The following is a 21,093-nucleotide window of genomic DNA, read 5'->3' on the forward strand; positions in this document are numbered from 1 at the left end:
TTTTCCGTTGTAAAATATTTGTTTCAATATGCCCACTATAATCAATACACTGTCGTCTGGGGTGGCGAAAAGAACATTACCATACTCGAGGATACAGCAGCAAAGCGTTCGTTTGCAATATTGCTGAATTCACGCTGTTATTTCAACATGATCGTAGCCCCATCCAGAATAAAGTGCCACACAAGCACTTGCATATGAACTTTTTATTACAAACTACCCTCTAGAAGGTACCAAAGCAGGTGTTTTCTCTTATGCTTTAAGCGATCACATGACACTCTTAGTTTAAAACTACGGGATAAAAAAATAAAAATGAGAAATAGCAAACTAACGACGCAAGTCATTACTTATAACAGATTATTCACCTACCGGGCTGAATTAGAGAAATTTGACCGGAAGCAAACTTACAGTCACCAACACACCAATTCAGCATATGAAATGTTTTAACTGTGTTTAAAGCTTTTTATGGAATTAGATTTCCCCTCCTACAATATCCCCCACATCGTTATAAGATATGGAATCCATAGATACTAGGGACTTATTCGTAAAAATCAAAATGAAACACAAGTTATACAGTCAGTTCTTCAGCACTCGGGACCCTACAGATCTGTTGAATTTTAAGAAATTCAGAAATAAATCAAACATTAAACTTCAAAAATCTACAACTCAATACTATCTTGGTTCGTTCAGTCATGTCAGACTGATACGCAAAAAAAATTGGAAAACACTTAACAGGTTATTAAACTGAACTGCAACAGGATTGTTGATAGAAAAAATAATTAACGGAATTGATGTTCCCGAGAATTTAGTTACTGGTGCCTTCAACGTCTATTTTACTCAATCCTGTGATGCCATTGTAAATAATCACGCCTGCGAGTATATCATGCATACTTGTAACAGTACACTTTTTTGCACCTACTAGAGAAACAGAAATAATAAATGTGTATTCTGCTCTAAAAAATGTCAGAACATGTGACATACATAACAATAAAATGAAACCTGAGAAATTTGTGATCGATATTATAGCCCCCTTCTAAGCACATACATGACCTGTGTCTGTTTACCGGTACATTTCCTTGCCAAATTTTGCCAAACTTGCCAAATGTCTTGCGTTTTTTAAAAAGGGTGATAAGACTAACAAATCCCACTACAGGCTGTTTTCCATATTGCCTTTAATTTCAAAGGACTCGGGAAGATTATTTTTCGGTGTATCTACGATTTCCTTGAATATAATAAGCTATTAACAACAAGTCAATATGGTTTTAGGCAACACAGGCCTGTGGAGCTCACGTTGCTAGAGTAAAAGAAATTATTTCTACATGTTTTTTAAGAACGTCTTCTTACTAGTGGGGTTTTCAAGACTACAACGCCTTTGACAGCATCAATCACCAATTACTAGTTAAAAAGAACGGCATACTATGATATTTGTGAAGTCACCCAAGAGCTTAATAGATCGTATTTAGGTCACAGACATCACCGATTACATATAAATGGCTCTTCTTCACAACTCAAACGAATTCATGCTGGTCACCCCAAAGGCATTACTTTAGGTCCTTTTTTGTTCATACTGTACATAAAAGAGCTTATTAACATTGACCATGATACCAAATATATTATATACGCGGATGACATTACATTACTACAGTAATCCTTCGTTATAACGAAATCGCTTTGTTCAACTATCGCTTTATATGAAATTTATTCTATTCCCAACCCAAACGCATGCATTTTAGGGCGCATTACTCGAAGTGCACGAAGAGCTTGACCCGCTTAGAGTGAAGTGGCGAGCGTAGGCATTGCCGAATGGTGGTGACCCAGCGGCTAATGAGGCTGCAAACATGGCGGGACAACACCGCCTTGTCTTTTCCCGACGATTTTCTCGAGCCGGTAATGCTCGATTCGCGCCATCTACTTTAGACAAACAGTCTGAATGCATTGTAGGGTCATTAAATTTTGTTCCTAGACATTGGTCAATGGCCTGGAAGCGACGCTGCGCGAACACCGACACTCGAACCGTAGATTTCAAACCACAGTGTCGTCGACAACGGGGCGCCAAACTTCACTGCTGCACACATCGGGAAAAAAATTTCCCAAAGATCATGCAAAGCCCCCAGTGCAAAGCTGGTCAGTTTTCATGATTGCGCTGTGCACCCAAAATGAGCGGTAAATAGCTTTTTTTAGAGAAACGAACACAACCTCCGACTCCAGCCACGGCATTAGCAGCGCTGTCCAGCGCAAGACTCGCGCAGCATGCCTTGACACTCGCACATTCCCACAGCCACTGCCACTTTTATGGTCGGCGGCAACAGCCTCATGCAATGCTTGGCCCCATTGAAGCAGGGCAATGTATTCAGTGAAGCAAAGCTTTATTGTTAGCCACCTTACACTCATTTACCGCAAGGAAATAAGAAGCAGTGAAAGTTTTATTCGCAGTCTAGCAAACCTAAAACTGAATGTTCCCAGCAGTACCACGAGAAAGCCAGAGCAACGAAATGTCCCGAACACGAGCACTAATAATGCCATGCAAATGCTTTCTTACAATGGTCCAAAATTACTGAGCAGTGTGCTACTAAGTGGAATTGATGTGGCATTGTGTTCAGATGCTAGCGTAATTAACCACGTAGCGTTACGCAACTAACCAGCCTTTTTGTATTTCAATGTTACACCGCCACACGTGAAAACACGTCTTTTTTCCCCTATTTAGTGTTGTTGTTTGCATTGAATGCCATGCAATATGAAACCCGTAAGGTCGCAATGAACGCCTGTATATAATTTATCTAGATTGCTTCTTTAATGCGTACATAAGAATGTGTAGTACATTGATTTCTGTTCTGCATCCCTGAAGCACCCCCACCCCCCCCTCCTCTTCATTTTTCTGTTTTACCCCTTCTAGTTCTTTTCTTTTTTTCCTTCAACGTTATTTCCGTTCCTCCTTTTGTATAGAAGTGTATACTCTCTTTGTCATTTTCTTTTTTTTTTTGTTTTATTGTTTATGCGTGCACGATGCTGTCTCCAACTGTAATGAATTTGTAGGGCCCGTCAAGTTGCATGACTGAAACGTTTTTGTATTGTCCCGGAAATAAACTTCTTTGTGAAAAATAAACAAACATTCAAACACTGTAACTTTCTGTTTAGGAAAAACAAATTTTCGCAATTTCTAGGCCTCAGTTAGGGGAAAAAAGAATGCCTACCGAGTTTATGGAAAATGTCGTGAAAAATAGCTGAGATAGGAACCAGCGAATGCTAATAATGGGTGATATAACATTAATATGAAATGCGAAAGTTTTTGTTCGACAGAGATCAAAAGCTTTTAAAGGCGACCGCCTTTCTTGGGCTACTAAAACGCAGAAATTTTGGTCTGTCTGTCTGTCTGTCTGTCTCTCTGTCTGTCTGTGACTCGATTCAGCCACCTGGCGAAAGTTAAACGGAAACTGCGCACTAGTCTTACATACCTACAACCAAATTTAAGCGTCCACGTCCAGTGGAAATGTTCATACTTGCAACATAGTTGAACAAGAACAAAACACTACGCAAATATGAGGTAGACGATCAACACATAAGTAATATTTTCAGTGTTCCTTTATTGCAAACTTCATGGATGCTTGGTTTTCACGATAGCAAATAAACTGATTCATCAACTGCAGAAAAATCTCACCTGCTGTTGCCCGCGCTAACTGGCGGAATTTAAAAACAATCAAGGTTCCACTAGATGTGCTCCGTGTTTCGCTTGGAACGCTCGTGGAGTAGGGCAACGTGGTACTGTAAACATTGTAGTAGGGTGCCTCTATTCACGCCCATGTCGTTCATATGGCAGCGCTGGCATCGAAGCACCCGACTTGGATCAGTGGACATGGGCGTCCGGAAGGGGGGGCAAGGGGGGGGCATCTGCCCCCCTTGGAAATTCGGATATTTTTATGCACTACAAAAAAACTGCACAGCTTGGTTGGCCCATAATTAAAATAACTTTGCCCTGGAGGACGGAAGAGAGGAGAGAACGACACCGACATACTCTATTTTGTCCCGTCCGTAAGCGAAAAGTTTTTTTAATTATGTACGTGAACCAACTAGCGCAACAATCCACGCTACTCAAATGATTAGCACACTCAGGTCCTGCGCATCCGTACGGAACGCCTTTCAGGACTGCGGTCAACATTGCACTTTAGACACTGACTAACATTGCCTATCATGTAACGGCAGTGAAACAGACTGCCTGTGCTGGCTATTGAAGATAGCGAATAATTCTGAAAGGTTTGACTTTGTTTTTTTGTTTTTCTAAACTCTAGATTTATGCAGTCTTACCGCAAGAACTTCAGTTTTTGGACAAACTCGCAGCTATATCTAGCAAAAAATCTTCACCGCTGCACCTAGTAGGGACAGTGAAACATCCTCCCGTGCCGTCCCACGACTTTGTACACCCTTTCCTCCGAAATTGCGAAATGTCGGCACCACCCAAGCCCCGAAACAAAACCTATAAATCAGCCCCTCAAAACGCTTGTACGCCTGTAGTGCATTGAAAGTCAGGGATTCCAGTAGTATCTTTATTGTGTGAGCCATTTTAACAGACTTCATCACACATGTCATCTCGCAATTTGCCAAGAAAAATCCCAGGCGTCTGCAGCTGCTATTCAAGGAAGATTGACGGAGTGCAGTTATGTGAACGTATTGTGCTTTGTGCTGGTGATCAGTTGGCGTGAGTCGAGAACCCTCACGCAGCGAGACTGACCACTCTTCTTTAGAAAGTGACAGTAACTTTTCGCATTTTCTTTATTAACTTTATTTCTTTGTTCGGTAATAAAATCCAATGTATACCCCCAAGTCTGGTTCTAATTCGTTGTTTGTACGTTTTGTAACCACAAATAGCGCCTTTTTGGTGCTATTCAACCGTACCCCGCCCCCCCCCCCGCTATGGATGCCCCCCCCCCTGGCAAAAATTTCTGCGGACGCCTTTGTCAGTGGAACGTGGTAAGTTTGAATTGACGAACAATTCTGTAGCGTGTAATCTTGGGAGTAGGGAGACGGGAGAGGAACAGCATGTGAGGGGAGCTGGAAAGAGAAGGGAGGCATTTACTTTTCAGGGATGCCAGCCGACTTTCTTCTTTTGTCGACATTTGCAATGATACGAGCAGATACGCGGCCAATTTTTTGTCTACGTATGACTGCCGAAAGTACATTGATACGACGACCAGGTGAACTGTAAGTAGCGCAACACACATAGGTGTATGTAGTTACAACTAGAAAGGATCTCATATTGATGCTGTTACTGTTTCGCACCATATCAGCGACCGTCTGACTTTGCTTGTACGTTGTACGATAAATCCTGAAGTAGCAACTACTTACCATCACGCCCAAAAATAAACATGCAGACATTGGGACTTTTACATATGCATTTAGAAGCACTGGGCTGCTTACCAAGAAAATGACCTGAACAGTGTGTACGATCTCTGCGTACGCGACCTACGAGTATGCTATGAGACTGCATTTCGACAGCGCTATAGCTGAAGGGAGTGGACAATGTACCAGCGGAAAAGGTACCGAAAACCGAGGATATACCGACGCTTGTAAAAACAAATCGCCAAAAAAATAAATTCTACCACGCTTTCGTGCATACGAGCAACCGAAATGTATTAACAGATTATAATAAATATCAAAACGCTCTTTACAGAAAGTAAAAACGGCAAAGACGAGTTATTACGAAGACATGCTATCAAATATTACAGATAAACACAGAAAAATGGCCGCGTATCTGCTCGTTTCGTTGCAAATGTCGTCAAAAGACGATGGTTTTTGTAGACATCTGCCAAAAAAATGCCCCCCTTCGCTTCTCCGCTCACCCCTCATGCTGTTCCTGTTCCGTCGCACTCATCTCAAGGTAAAGACACTAAAGGTTAGCTCAAGGCGATTTCAATTTACCGCCTCCCACTGCTACAGGCGGGGTTCCTCGATGCCAGCGCTGCAGTACGGCGGAGACGCGCGCCAATCGAGGCGGCCGACTTCCAGGTTTATAGAACCTCGGTGCCGTGCGGTACGTGCGTAATGTCTTGTTCTTGTTCAACAAAGTTGACAAGTATGGACATATAAATCGGCCTTAGACGTTTACATTTGGCTGTGTGTATATAAGACTATTGCGCAGTAAGCGTTTTTCTTTGGCCTGGTGGCTGAATCGAGTTACAGACAGACAGACAGACAGACAGACAGACAGAGAGACAGACAGACAGACAGACAGACAGACAGACCAAAATTTCTGGGTTTAAGTAGCCCAAGAGAGACTATCGTCTTTAAAATTTGGGATGCTGTAAACAAAATAAGCAAGATAAGAAAGCCAACGTGCCTACCAAAAGAGGTTACTGGTGGTGATGCAACACGTAGCTGTTAAAACCTTGCGGACGCGTTGAGTTAACACGCTATAGACGCGGGGAGGTAACCAACGAACGATTCGGGTGCCCCACATTGTATTGCTGAGATACTAAACTACCCGTTTTTTGAGGCCAACAAGCCACACAGAAGAACTATGTTTAATAAAAAAATAAAAGAAAGAATAATACCGTTGCACGTGCTTACGGAATTGCACGAAAACCAATCAACTTCGTCGCCACGCTGATAAGTAACGTTCAGGCATAGAAAATGAACTTAAAATTATGTAGCGATTTTTTTCCGGGAGGGTTTAGTCCCGCGACCGAGGCCGTTCTGTAAGGAATGGTGTGGGAAGAAATCAAGATTACAAAAATCAGGCCAATATCGGTTCTCCCCGTGCCCTCTAAAATCTTTAAGAAATCTTGATAGGCTACCCAATTTTTCAGTGCAGCACGATATCACCGGTAAATCGCAGTATGGCTTCCAATAACGGAGGTCGACAGAAGACTGCCTTCGTATAGGCTACAAAATAATAAAACATTTTGTACAGAATAATTTGCCGTTGACACTATTTCTAGACCCGGGGAAGCCTTTCATTCTATTAATTACACCATCATCGTTGTCATCACCACCCCCACCACCACCATCATCATCACCATCGTCATCATCATCATAATCCTGGTTGTGCCCAATGCAGGACGCCGGCCTTTCCCAGATATCTCCAGCCACGCCTATCGACCCTTTCCCGCAAATTTTTGTAGCCCCCTCCATCAAGTCCATGGCTGACCCCTAATGCATTCATGATCAATTGGCAGCTACTCCGTTAAACGGATGGTCCCCCTTGTGTCCCTTATCCTCATGACGTGACCCGTCCACGTCCATCTTCTTGGCCTAATTTGCGCTAGAATGACTCCCCCACAAATCCGTTCCCTAAACGAAGTAGCTGTTTTCTTATCCCTAAGCATGACCCCCGCATTATTTTTTTCCATAGCCTGTTGGGTCGATCTAAGCTTCCTTTCATGACGCTTAGTCAGACCCCAAGTTTCGGCGCCGTGCGTCATTACTGGAAGAAGGCATTGGTTATATACCAGATTTTTGAGTGACAGAGGAAGCTTACCATGCACCATATCAGAATTTCCACCATGGTAAATAAGATAGGAAAATTTGAAATTAGAGGACTAGCAGATAGATTGATATAAAGTTATCTTAGCACCGAACAACAGGTTGTGCAGCTTGCGGAGGCACCGTCAGGTTCTATGACAATTAAGCGTGGTTTACTTCAATGGTGAAAATCGGATCCCATACTTTTTTATAGATAATGATGAAATCACCTCTATTCCGCATTCCTCCATGTATGCAGAGGGCACCCACGCCTCTTTCGCTTCACAAGATGTGATCGCTGATTTAAACAAGGTTAATGATTATATCTCATCTCTTTCCTTGTCACTTCATCAAAATAAACTGCGGCTGACTTCCGCGAAGACAAAAAATGTAATATTTCACCCCATAGACAAAACAATAACGACAGAGCTCACAGTAACAATTGAAGGGGCAACACCTGCAGGACAAGAAAGCAAAAATTGATAGGGATGTGGTTCAATGAAACGTTAAAATAACAAAAATCGGTAAACGTGTAACGCCCTGAGTTTTCACAGAAATGCATATTTAGCGGAAATAACAAGTTTAATCGTTGTAATAGCGTAAATGAAGATTATTCGACGGATAGAATTTTGAAAAACCAAACAACGATAAAAACAGAAAGATATGCTCTAAAGGCGAGCCCTTAGCGCTCGTAATTTAAATTGCCGGAAGTATCGCCTGTAATCATTTAAAAGCGTAAATTGAGACAATTGGTCGGGCAGAATTTTGGAAAACCGAAGAAATATGGCTTTAAAGAACTCACACTTATGATAAGCGGCGTAAGAATGCTACGCATTAGTAGACAATTCTGTGAATTTCTGTACATTCTCTTATTCCAAGTTACGCTATGGTGTACTCGGATAGAAAACTCCCATTAGCCAAAATTATGAACAAAATAATTACTTTGCACAAAAGAGTGTTAAGGTTTTACATCAATTACAATGGCTGTATCAGCGATCTGCGGATGGCTCCGCTCTTCTGTAACCACTCCATTCGTTGAGGTGAACAAATTTAGTACTTTGGACTGCTGCAAAGCATACTTAAAAATAACGGACAGTTTGCAGATAGTGAAACAATGAATTGAAACGCGATTAAGAGTAATGGCTGGGTCCGGATGGATCCCTCACTTCCTGACGAACACCACGAAGGAGCTATTTGTTGGATTAAGTTTAAAACCATCCTTATCTTCCCAGGAGGCACGTTTCTTGACACTCAGCTGGATCTGACGTTCGCAGATTGACATATTCCATGATACAAATGATATTTGGACGAGGTCTACATACATGTAGTAAGAAATTGTATGTGGCAATGCCTTGCCAAGAAATTTCATCTTAAGTATGAAACGAGTGCAGCTTAACATTCCACCTTGCTGCGGATTAATTTTAAACACCTGGGGATCTTGAACGTGCGCCGAAATCTCGTACGGACGGGTGTTTTTTCTCTTCGCCTGCATCAGAAAAGCGGCCGCCCTGGCGCGTTCGATTCCCGGCCGCAGAAGCCCCTTTTCTGTTGGAGGTGGGAACCAAAAACGGCCGTGTGTACGGGATTTCGGTGCACGGTAAGGATCGCCAGGTGGCCAAAATTCATTCGGAGCCCGCCACTACGGCGCACTTCATCCCGTGCGTTGATTCGGCACGTTAAACACTACAATCCATCGATCAAGCCTCCAGCCCTGGTAAAGGCTCAATTAGCGAAACCGCGTTTTCGCTGTTACCACCTTCGGTACTTTTGAAACGCCCTTTAGGACTTGCACTAAGTGAACATTTTGCTTCTTTCCCAGTTGATCGTTTCCTCTTTCTCGACGGCCTTGCCCGCGGTACTTTGTTCGATACGTACTTTGTCAGGTTAGGTAGAATGGTCAGCCCAGCATCTGGTGCTAAGCGTGGTTTTCCACAAGGAATACGGAGGTCGTGTTCCTGCATCACACGGTCGTAATCGCGGATGACGAAGCGCCGCTCCAAGAATAACTCGCACACAGCGCAGTTGTCGTGGAGCGTTACATTTGCGCGACGGAGGTTGCTCTCCCACTGTTCTCTTCGAGAAGCCTCATTTGGCACAGTGAAAAGGGCCACGTATTGTTAACGCAGCCGGCCTTGCTGCCGGGTGCGTAGCAGTGGTACTGCCTACTAGCGGGCTTATTTGGTTGCTTCGTGAAGGAGACGCATACGCGCCGCACGCTACAATAATGACTTTCCAGTTCAATGAACACAAAATAACCAAACGCGCACCAGCAACAGATTCACAAGAGCAGAAACCTTGCCACAACCACCAAACCACCACGCCGGAGCGCTCGCAGAACAACGTACGCCCGGGCAGCTCCCCTACCATTGTTTGAACCGGTGCAACACCAAGCTGAGCGGGTGTAAACTATCAAAAGTCTACGCCGCCGGCCTCACCGCGTCTCGTTCAGGCGCTCCGCATAAAGCACAGTACCCATATTGTAGTTCACTATACTGAAGACGCCCCGTGGTGGGTTAAGCAGACTTTGCCGCGGTAAGTTTGAGCCGGGCTTTCAGTCAAGCTACTCAATTGTGTTTGGCCCTTTAAGCGGTGTTCTGAGAGCTCAATCGACTTCAAGGCACGACGGCACAAGGTTACTTTACAGTTCCGTTACCACAATATATATTTTGCTTAGCTTCATTTTTGGCTTTACGTTCAAATTATTTGTTACAATGCCGTTCTCTTTGAGCACTACTAATTAGTAACATTCCTAGCTGTCTTATGGCGCGCAAAAATGATTTGAAATCAGCTGCGTTTTTTAATACGATTTGCAATCATTGAAAACAAGAAACCCTAAGGTCAATGTATGGAGCAAATTTGGGAAGAGTGCGATATTTCGCTATGTAATTTTTATTCCTGCACTTTTGCAACACCAAGAATGTGTAATATGATTGATAATAGTCAAAATGTATATAAACACATGTCATTAGCTGTTGGCCCACACCATACTATTCCGTTTTTGTCATGCAAGTTCATATTGCGTTTTCGTATTCAATTAGCGCATTACTGCAGATAACTGCCGTGAGCAGTTTCACAGTATGGCTTAAATGGACACTGAAATGTAATTGTCAAGGTCGTGGTTTCGCTTGCACTGCGTAGACTGGCTTGAATAAACACACTTTTCATCGTTTATCCTTGAGATAAGGCGTTATTTATCTTACAAAGCCTGAAAGAGGAAGAACTACCATGCGCGCTTTGCAGCGGTCGCGCGAATAGCAGCGAGGCAAGTACAAGGTGCTACGTGATTGGATAATGTCTAAAACTAGGATTCAAACCAGTTTCGGTTTCGGTTCTGTGAAACAACATGCTTGGAATCCGACGTTATCGTAGGATGGGCATTTTCGATATCGGCATACCACGCTTTTGCCATGTTGTCGGCTGTAAAATTCGCCAGATAAGCCCACCAGCGCGGCATGGAATCGTGGCAATCACTCGCCGAGGCGTCCGAAGCGGATGAACGCCCTCCGCGTCACCGCCAAGGAGGTTAAAAAAAATTTGCTGGAGTGGAAGTCGCCTATAGCAATCAATGGGCTCGGCTGAGCCGGCGGCGGCCATCTTGTTAGGGGCAAGAAACCGTATGCCCGGTGCATTGCAGCGGTCTTTGCCGACTTTCCCAGCGGTTTGAAAATATGTAACGGATTCGCAAGCTCTAATTCAACACTGTGTATTATGAGGCGAGCCATGTCCGACGTCTCTGTATTGATTTCTACCATAAGAATTTCGTTAAAACTCAGATCTCCGAGTACAGGGACATTGTTTTTTTTACCTTATAGGCCCAGATATGCAGCTGTATAAAAAAATACATATGAACTCACAAAGTCATTCACACTTGTTTATCTTCTTTATTGTATACGGTTCAAATGCTGAAATTGACCATGAAAGTTGTCAGAACAAAAAGCAATTGAGAGTTACAACTGTAGAGTGAAAAACAGCAGTTATGCAACAAGAAACGTGACCAGAAAATGCAGCATTTTCAGAAAAACAACAGGAAACACCCAGATTACAGTTTTCTGATAATAGACATAATGGAGTGACAATAATCCGAGACGGAAAACTTTCATGAGTATGACAGCAACCAATGCTCTTACGCTCATTGTATTGCTGTCCAACGTAACACACAAATAAACTGCAAAAAAAGCAACAACAATCTTTCTGGTAAATTACACCATGAGGTTACATTGCCAGGGACATGAACTACCAGAAAAAGATGTAGTAGTTTGTATTTTGGAAAGCAACGTGTTTGTTGTTTGAAAGAAGACAGACTTATGATCCAATACATGAAGTTGATAAAACATACCACCAAATGGCAAACAAAAGACACTGACAAAAGACACTGACTCAGCCTCTTTCGGAAACCTAGCAGCAAAGAAACTAAACAATGAAGGCGCGAATAGTGCGCTACACAATGCAACGAGCATGACCAGTTTGGAATAAACAAGCACGCGTGCAACTCGCGTGCGAAATGTGACTCCCAGCGCCGCCTTCACACTGTTTGTATAACCGTAAGCCACGCACGAACCAACCATACCTGGTTTGATCGCGTTACATGGCGCGCACGCGAATCAACAACACTTTTCCGTCCACGCACTGAACGCGCGCTGTAACGTTTGGCGTCCTCTCCCCTAGCAAGATGATGTCGCGGCGGCTTCACTTTACGGGCGCCCTTTCCAATCCACCAATTTTTTTTAACCTCTTTGGTCACCGCAGAGGCTCAAACGCGATGCGCTTTTTCCTCATCTTTGGAACTTTCCTGGCTCGTGCCAGTATCGTAGGAAGCGTGTTCGCACCAGGCCAAGGGTAGGCTGATTCGGGACTGTGCCCGCAAGAAGTTCGTGCTTATGGCAACAGCACGCCAACGAGAACTCGCTAGCGCGTAAGTGTCAGTCTTCACGCGTTCTGCGAACTAGCTCGTGGAGCAATGAAGGTTACAGCGCGAAAATTGGGAATTCAGCATAGAAAACAGTGCCCCAAAACAAAAATATCACTTTAAAAAGACCTTGCACTATCAGGAATTCGAACTTGCGACTTTCAAGACAACATGCCTAGCGCTCCAGACCACTAGGCCACGAGCCAGCGCTGGCAGCGTCGGAAATGTAAAGGATAGCCAGTTTATAATTTTATTTAGTTTTAGCATTTGAAGCAGCTTAGATGGATATTTCTCGTATAGCACTCGTGCAGTAAGCGTCCCCCAAATGCCCGCAATATCTCATGTCTATCGACTGCATTTCTTAGACGAAAAAGCGTTCGCAGATGTGGGGTCGTTCTGATGACCGCTGTGCATGTTCACCCAGCGCAAAAGAGTGCTTCCTTAATTCTGGGTTTACTCTCTACGCTAAAGGCTTCGATTTCTTTTATTTCGTTAGTACCTATTTGTACCTATTTCGCTGACTCTTCTTCCGCCTTCAATTGGTATTACATGTTTCTATAAGCGTGGCAGTCAGCGAAGCATCGCATGTGCGCTTGTGTGGAGCTACTAGAGTTTGATACAGTCTACAAACTAACAAACTAAAGGCACTTTCTTTCTGACACAAGTATGTCGTGGCTTAGTTTCAACTGAGCCAACAAATTGCGACGACCCGCCGGCGGCCGGACGACTGTTTCTGTCGGAGGGTCGGCGAGCCCTGCAATAGCGTAGTGAAGACAATCCATCTTTTTTTACGTCATACGAAACGCACAAGAAATGGGGAAGGAGGATGCAGAGAGGAGGACAGGATTTTTGAAATAATGTTTCTGCTGAATAAAATCGCGTAAACGCAGCGAGAGTTGTCGAAACATGGCCTAGAGACTTCAGAATAAGTATACTTCTAAGTATACTTTTAAGTATACGTTTACAGTATACTTAAGTATACAGAGACTTAAGTATACTTTTAGGCAGTTTCCCCATTCAGCTTCAGGTATCTTCCACTTGTCCCTAAGAGAATGTCCCTAAGAGCTGAGTGTACGAAAATGTGGACGAGCTGTAACAACTCGAGACTTTTTGTTGCTCATTGTTTAAAAATGATGAGGGCGTGTACTAATAAATGCACAGCTTTTCTGTGGACTCTGCTTCGGGCGGTACAGTTGTCTTCCGCCTGCTTAACCCTGGATGTAGCGAAGTCAGTTGCTATGGCGATAACTGTCTCTGGCTGGCCGGTTATCCCGGGCCCATGGAATAAAGTCATGCGAATAACACGTGCTGGCACCGCTGGCGTGGGCGATGAAAGCGCGGTTGTTACGGATGCCATGGGAACGTTTCGTGATGCAACATATGCTGCCATTCTGTGCATTTTTGTATGACACGTGCGTTCGAAAAGGGCTTCACAGAGCGTCGTGATGCGTTCTAAATATATATGCGTCTGGCCGGGAGTGAGCAGCACAATGCAAATGGCTCGTCCACGTGCATGGCAATGAAGTTGAAAGTTTTTGTATGCGGAAACAAAGCAGGCAGTCTGATAGAGAATGGGCACATGGAATCGTCCTTTCAAAGGCCACTCAATGACTTGCAACGAGAGACATGTTTGAACATAGATAGCTAGCAGAGCATGGTTATCAGCAGAACACATTAGATAGTTTTGCTCAAAAGTACTTCAAGGGAAAAAAATGGGAAAGAAAAAAGCTCTGAGGTGTTGCTTGAAACAGACCCTGCCCCCCTTCAGAAGTTAATGGATTTTCAACTAGCGCAGATTTACGTAAAGGACCGCCCGCGCTGCACTGCTTGTTCGAAAGTGTAGCTCTATCTGCCAACGAAGAAGTGACTTTTCAAGAAGTGTCGGTGCTGCCTGTGGTTTGACGCGAGGAATACTTCAGACATTAAAGATAATCGTTTTAGAGTAGAATTTTAGTGTCATGTGGTATTTGTTTCCTAGGACGGTAGCTACTGTCTATGTTCAGTTGTGGTGCATGCCGTTAGTATTGGTTTCATAGCATCGTGCTCGTGTGAGCGAGTAATGGCCGTCTGTCACTACAGGGAAACGTGGGAAAGGATTTTGTCTTCATGCAGCTCTTTCTAAGCTTTATACATGTGTAAATGGCTGCCGAATTTACGTAAAAAGACTGAAGCCACACAGGAATACATCATGGAAGCAGAATTTCAACCTTTACTGTGGTGATTTGATATCTTAAGTAAAATGTGTACAGGCGGTGCGGTACTTCCTTGCAGGTATCGGTCTTCAATTTCGCCCGGGCCAGGCATCAGTAGGAATTGTGAGGTGGTTCTCGTCCTACACAAACCAGATGCAAGCCCTGTCTCGAAAATAGAACCAGACGAGTTCCTGGCAAAGATGACACAACTTTTAAACAAGTTGATCACTGGACGTTAAAAGTCGCCTTATGTGAAGTTGCCTGTTTCTCTTCCTCATCGGCGAAGACGGTTGAGATTTGAATTATCAAATTCACCATACCCCTCGCATCAACTCAAGGTGAATCATTTTTGAAGTCGAGTTGTAGAAATGCCGGGAACCATAAAAAAAACTTATGGCACTGTATGGAGGACCGCCGTATCACAGTTACCGATAGCCTAATCAGCGTCATAACAAAAAAGTCTGTTGGTACTAAATTATTGTACCTCTTGGAGACTTCGAAAAATAAATATCCTACATCGAACATTTCTAGAAACCTGCCACAGTGTACTCACACTGCATACTGAGTGAACAATTCAAACCTCATGCTTGGTTATCTCCCGAGCATTTTTTGGTCTTCCTGCCTAAACTTAACACTTAAAAATCTTTAATACGTCCCAATGCACAATATGGGACTATGCGGGGCAATATTGTATTTTTATGCCATATTGCATCACGTGATATTCTACCCCAATAGAGCCACGCTGACAAACACTCTCGATACAGTCAAAGATGTGCCGATGGTTACATCTCATCATCCTATTCTTGCCTTCACACCACCGCTACCAAAGAAAGTATTTTGAATCTACTTATTATGTACCTCCGCCGTAGCAGCTTGCTTTTGTTTATTCAATATTTAAAAAAAAATCTGTTTTGATACAATATTGAACTCTTCCTCGTTTAGGTTATCCAGAATGGACAGCTGTACAAAAATTGACGTGTCACAATGACCGACGGAGTTGTGTAATGAACATTTCATTAGAAAAACCAGACTCAAATGAAACGGCCTCTCTCCCAGCATTCCCGTAATTGAAGATGCGACCAACCTGTAAGCTGCTGTCCATAATGCCCCTTGTTCAACAACCTGCATGATATTGTGTTCTGCATGTTCTTATTGCAGAAAACTGAGTCACTCCTTAAAGCTATCCCAAAAGCGTATAAATGTACCTTCAATACAAACATGTTAAGTTTAAAATGGGAATAATGAATAAACAAACAATGCGGTTTGTTTTCTTTACACTATTGTGTGAAACTTCTTGTATGGCCAACATTTTTTTATTTTACAAATTGGTTTGTTGTCAACCCAGGTCATGTCCCACTTGACACGTCAAGCAGCACCATAGTTACTGGGTCAGCCTTCTAACCATCTCGCATTGTTTCAGCACATACAACAAGGTTTTTACCTTTTTATGACACTAACTAGGGCTAACTGAAAAAAAGTTCGCCGATGTGGCCATGGTGCTTCGGCAACCAGCCGTTGCTATTCTGCTGGAGAGCAAAACTGCAGGGGGGATTAAGTCAGCGTTACCACCAACATTCGGTGGGTTGCTGCGAATTTGTTGGTTTGAATACAGATCAAAGAAGGTGTACTTCCAAAAGAGACAAAGTCCGGATTTGATGAGATGGCTGCACGGCCTTCCACGACAATTCCTAGGGTGGGCTTACAAAGGCATTGTTTTCCTGCCTACAGGAGTACCAAAAGAATACAGACAACCCACGCATAAAAGCGCAACATTTTCCGTAACCGGAAGACGAAATAAAGGTTCCATTTATTGTAATTTCACTTACTACGGACAGCCCACCCACTCAGCGCGCCAAAATCTCCTACCGTGTTTGCAAAGACCATTTCAAATAGAATAACTTTCGCCCTCCGCGTCGGATTTTGAGAAACTCTAAAGAGACCTCTACTTCCGGAACCTTCCTTTGGACCTGCAATAGCTTAGGACCTTAGAGATGGCGTCGTCTTTCTGTTCCTCTTTTCATCACCTCCAAGGATTATTCGTAGGAAGTTTCACCTCCGCCGTGTTTCCTTCCGTTTCAGAATGCTTAGGGATTAGGAGCTTAGCCTTTGCGGAACCGTGAATGGACGGGATAGTGTGCCCTATACCCGATCTGCTACTATCTCAAAGCGTTGTGTGTAGGACGATTGTTTGTACAGCTCGTGGCTAACATTACGCATGGGTGGCGTTATCGTTATTCCTCCCGAGAGTGAAATTTGAAAGGAAGAAACCAGCACTGAAAAAGGACAAGAGAATATGAATGTTTTCATTAGGACTAGATACGTTTACTCAATACCTTTCACAAATATTCAGGACTTCCACACTTACGGCTTTAAATAGGTTCAGCCTTTATTTTGTATCACTCCGGCGGTGTGACGCTTATTATAAAATGTATACACTCTTCGTAAAATCCTTAACGATATGGTGTACTTGTGGTTTAGGTAGAGTTTACGGTTCCAATTTACTTTTTAGGTAGAACATTTTAATATCGTTGCCGATGCGTGCCAGACGCAGAAAATGGGTGCGAGCTCGGATGACAATCGTTAGGCTCGACAAGCTATCTGGGAAGTTTCACTGAATCGTAATGTTGGTGGCGGCGGCTTTTATATCAGCCTGGTGCTTAGGTAGTTGCCTCAGAAAGCCTGTGCCACGCACATTAGCCAAAATTGCCTTGACTCACATCTCTCCTCATAGCCACTCTATCTACTGGAGGTATTTTCTGGTTATTTAGACAGGTTATCCACACAACTTGAATATTCATCAAGTAAGATAATACAACGCACCTGCCGCGTGTTGAGTAAGCCGCAAGGCATCATGACCGAAAGAACAGGGTTTATTGTTTTGCCCGTCCAAAAATGAAACAGAGTGCGATATTTGTGCATACGTTTAAGATAGTTAGCTTGCCTACATTATTCGCTAACCATCCACACCAGCGCGTTTCATAGCCCATAGTGCGGATGAAAATTTAAATCTTGAAGAGTCGGCTATACGTATCACCATATACATTGCGAAAATAGGGAAATCAGAAAGAAATGGCACACTATAGGTGCAGATTCGGCCGGAAAAGAAGCCCTATTAAATTCATGATTGCTGAATGCTGCACATAAATTTCCGGGGGCAGAATGACACTTTCCGCCTATTACTGGGGAACCCCTGTTTTCTACTAATTGAAAAACATTAAAGTTTTTGCAAAATGAAAAAGCGTAAATAAAAGGCCAACCCAGTAAAAACAAATACACGGCCCCACTTCTACTCAGTCCGGTAGGTATTTAGGCTGTCAATAATGTCGAGATAAATGTTCGAAAGCTGTATATTTCATTCTTTTACAGTATAGTCATTTTCTGTGTAATTATCTTGTTTATTACCTTTTCACGTTTTTTTTATTTTATATCCATACATCCATTTTCAATTTTGTAATTTACCCGTTATACCTCGGTGGAACGGGAAGGGTTTCAGTTCTTGAGCACGTTTTAATGAAGTATAGCGAGCGGTAACTATTGCATCAGTCACTATTTTCTTCAGCGTGTGACTCAGCATGGTAGTGCTTCACCCGCCTGCACACAAAACAATGTTGGCGTCTCCGCTGGGCGGTTAATACCCCTGGGCAGCGCTCCACTCGGTGTAATGTCTGCATTATACAACCGTGTATAATAGATGTAGGACGCTGTATCTGACTTGATGGCATGTTCCTACATTCATGGCAGGTCTACCGTGATGTATGTTCCGTAAATAGTGTCACGAATGACAAGACGACAGATGGATAGAGTAGGGCAAAATAACTGTTTTAATTAGGCGAACTTGTGCCCACCGAACTGAAGAAACGCGAACAGGGAGACCGCCGTCGAGAAAGAGCGAGAGCTCTCTTGCACTTGGAACGCGTTGCTCGTCGAGTTCTCCCACGTGCGTCCGCGAGCTGTGCGCTGGACGCCACTCGGCACACTTGCGCGTCCTACCCGGCGCAGAATCTTCTCGAACGCGGTCGCATGACGCGGCGCTGTTCCGGTGGTCGCTGGCACTCCCCGCTCTCACTAAAAATGGAACGCTTTGTCGGAGCGTGTGGCAGTAGTAGCAAGCAATGATCAAAAGGTGAATCATAACAGACAGCCTGGTTTCTATAGAACCAAGTAAAATGACACGGTTAAGGGGCGTTAATCAAGATCGGTAAAGTAAGCTCTCGGTATGCCCTAACCGAGGTATTATTTAGCGCGAAAGGCTATTCCTGCCCTGTTTCGCGTATTCTGGTTCCTGCCTTCGCGTTAATGTTTCAAATACATACATACATACATACATAGATACAAACATACATACATGCATGCATGCATGCATACATACATACATACATACATACATACATACATACATACATACATACATACATACATACATACATACATACATACATACATACATAATTTTAGTCCTGCTAATCCAGCACAATTGGCTAACTAGACTAAACGGTGCCAACCTGTATGGCGGGAACATAATCTTTTTCAGAGGTTCTTGATCAGGATTGGAAGAGCATAATGTGAATGACGAAGGTGGTGCAGCAGATTAAAAAAAACTTAATATTAAAACCGCGCGTTAAGAAGCCCGTGAAGAGGTAACGGACTTACGAAGTTTAGCATAGGTATGTAATCGTAACTAGACAGATTCCCCTTTTCTAAATGTCAATGTAGTTCTGTTCTTTTATTTATACTACTGGTTGAATTGGGGATAGCGAATTGTGCAGCTTGGGATCATTTGGAAAGAGTGGTTACCTTCATCTGGAACGTGCATGTGAGGAGTCTCACCAAGGCACTAATTGAAGATTCGTCTAGGCTGAACAAACCGAATAACTTTTAAAGTACATGTCTCCCAACACACCCTCAGTGTGGCCACATGGGAGCTGTCAGTTGTACATTTACCCTCTTTGGCGCAGAAACAACTTCCAGCTTTTGACGTTCGCACAAAAAGGCGCAGACATTCCCCGCATTATAATAAGGGCTTATCATGAACATAGTGTCGTCTTTTCGCACAAGAACCATCTTTAAGTCAGCAACCCTTGCGGCAAACTGCGGAAGTTGGTTGCCAGGTGTTACTCCCGGGTAGAAATGAACGGTCTTGCGCCGGCACGTAAACAGATGTCGACAGCTGCCGGGACTCCTACTCTGCTCGGACTTACAACGTCTAAACTGACAGGGCTCATGTCTTCCTACATCCCTGCAGCAGTAAATAAAAACAAGAGCCACGCACTAACAAAGTTCGGAAGCGTTGTGGAAGGCGTAGGATGAAGAGAGCTCCTCTCCGGAGTACGTTCGATGCTCACCAGAAGATGAGAACAAAACTCAGTGGAGCGCACCACGGCAATACGTGCGACAAACAAAAATCCCTCTGAACTCAGGGCAGGACATGTCATCGTCGGCGACGCTTGTCCAAACGATTGGCTTCGGAAGCGGCGTCTGCCGGTTCCATCGCTGACAGCTGCCGTGGCCTCACGTCGTGTGGTTCGGCCGCCCATTTAGAGCAACGCCGATCAAAGCTGTGGCGGTGAAAAAGAGAAAGAGTACAGCAGTCATCCAAACTAATCCCGCGCCTGTCAGAAAAACACGATTCCACGATTACGAAGCTCCGCAAGCAAGCAGCGCTCGAGAATCTCGCATAGCAAAGCGAGATCGAGTTTGGGAATTTGCGCACTCGGGCCTCCCGTGGGATATTAGACGTTCCATAGTGCTTGGTGACGGATTTAATTATACCAACCTGAAGATCTTCAACCGTACACCGAAGTTGCGCTCGCTGCATGGAACAAAACTATGACACCTAAGCACTTGTTATACTTTTGTGAATAAGAATCATTCGTATTGAATTGTGGAAGGGATATGACGGTATGTATGCGCCATAATGTTTACATTTGCTGTGATGTAGGCCGAGCAGAGTCCATAGCCGTATACGCAGCACCGATGAAATTTTCAGAACAAGGCTCGCGTGGAAGGCAGTGCGCTCATTCTACGCACGGCAACGACGCGGTGCATACAGTGGCACGTTTCCTGCGTCGCACAGGTGTCCCGGCGCTATCATCATCATTATCATTTTCTCTTTGCGATCTCTTCTTCAACTGTTGGTTACCGCGATTGAGATGCTTTTTCAATGGCCTTTGTTAGCCGTACACAGGCAGTATTAGCAGGTTGCTATTAAACTACCTAATTGTTGTATAATTACCTTGTTAACATTTCTCCTTTAATGCTGAATGCCTGCCTCTAGCAAGCGTTTTCGATACAAAATTGAACCTATTCGCTTGGTTGACCTTGAGCCAGCTGGAAGTATTTAAGCGGGCTGGTGTAGTGGTTCAGTGCCTGTTTCGCTTTACAAGGGACCCTGGCGGGAATCGTTGCCAGTAGAAATTTTACCCACTTTTCTTTACAGCTGAATTAGTTACTGTGTACATGGGGGCTCTCCTGAGAAATATGAAGTGATCATGCGTCTTTATTGACCTGCACTTAAGTCCGCCTTTTTTGAGTTTCGAGTGTCGAATG

The sequence above is a fragment of the Haemaphysalis longicornis genome, unplaced genomic scaffold, assembly GCF_048455015.1.
Source record: "Haemaphysalis longicornis isolate Haplotype H1 unplaced genomic scaffold, Haemaphysalis longicornis Haplotype H1 scaffold_2, whole genome shotgun sequence".
Classification (NCBI taxonomy): domain Eukaryota; kingdom Metazoa; phylum Arthropoda; class Arachnida; order Ixodida; family Ixodidae; genus Haemaphysalis; species Haemaphysalis longicornis.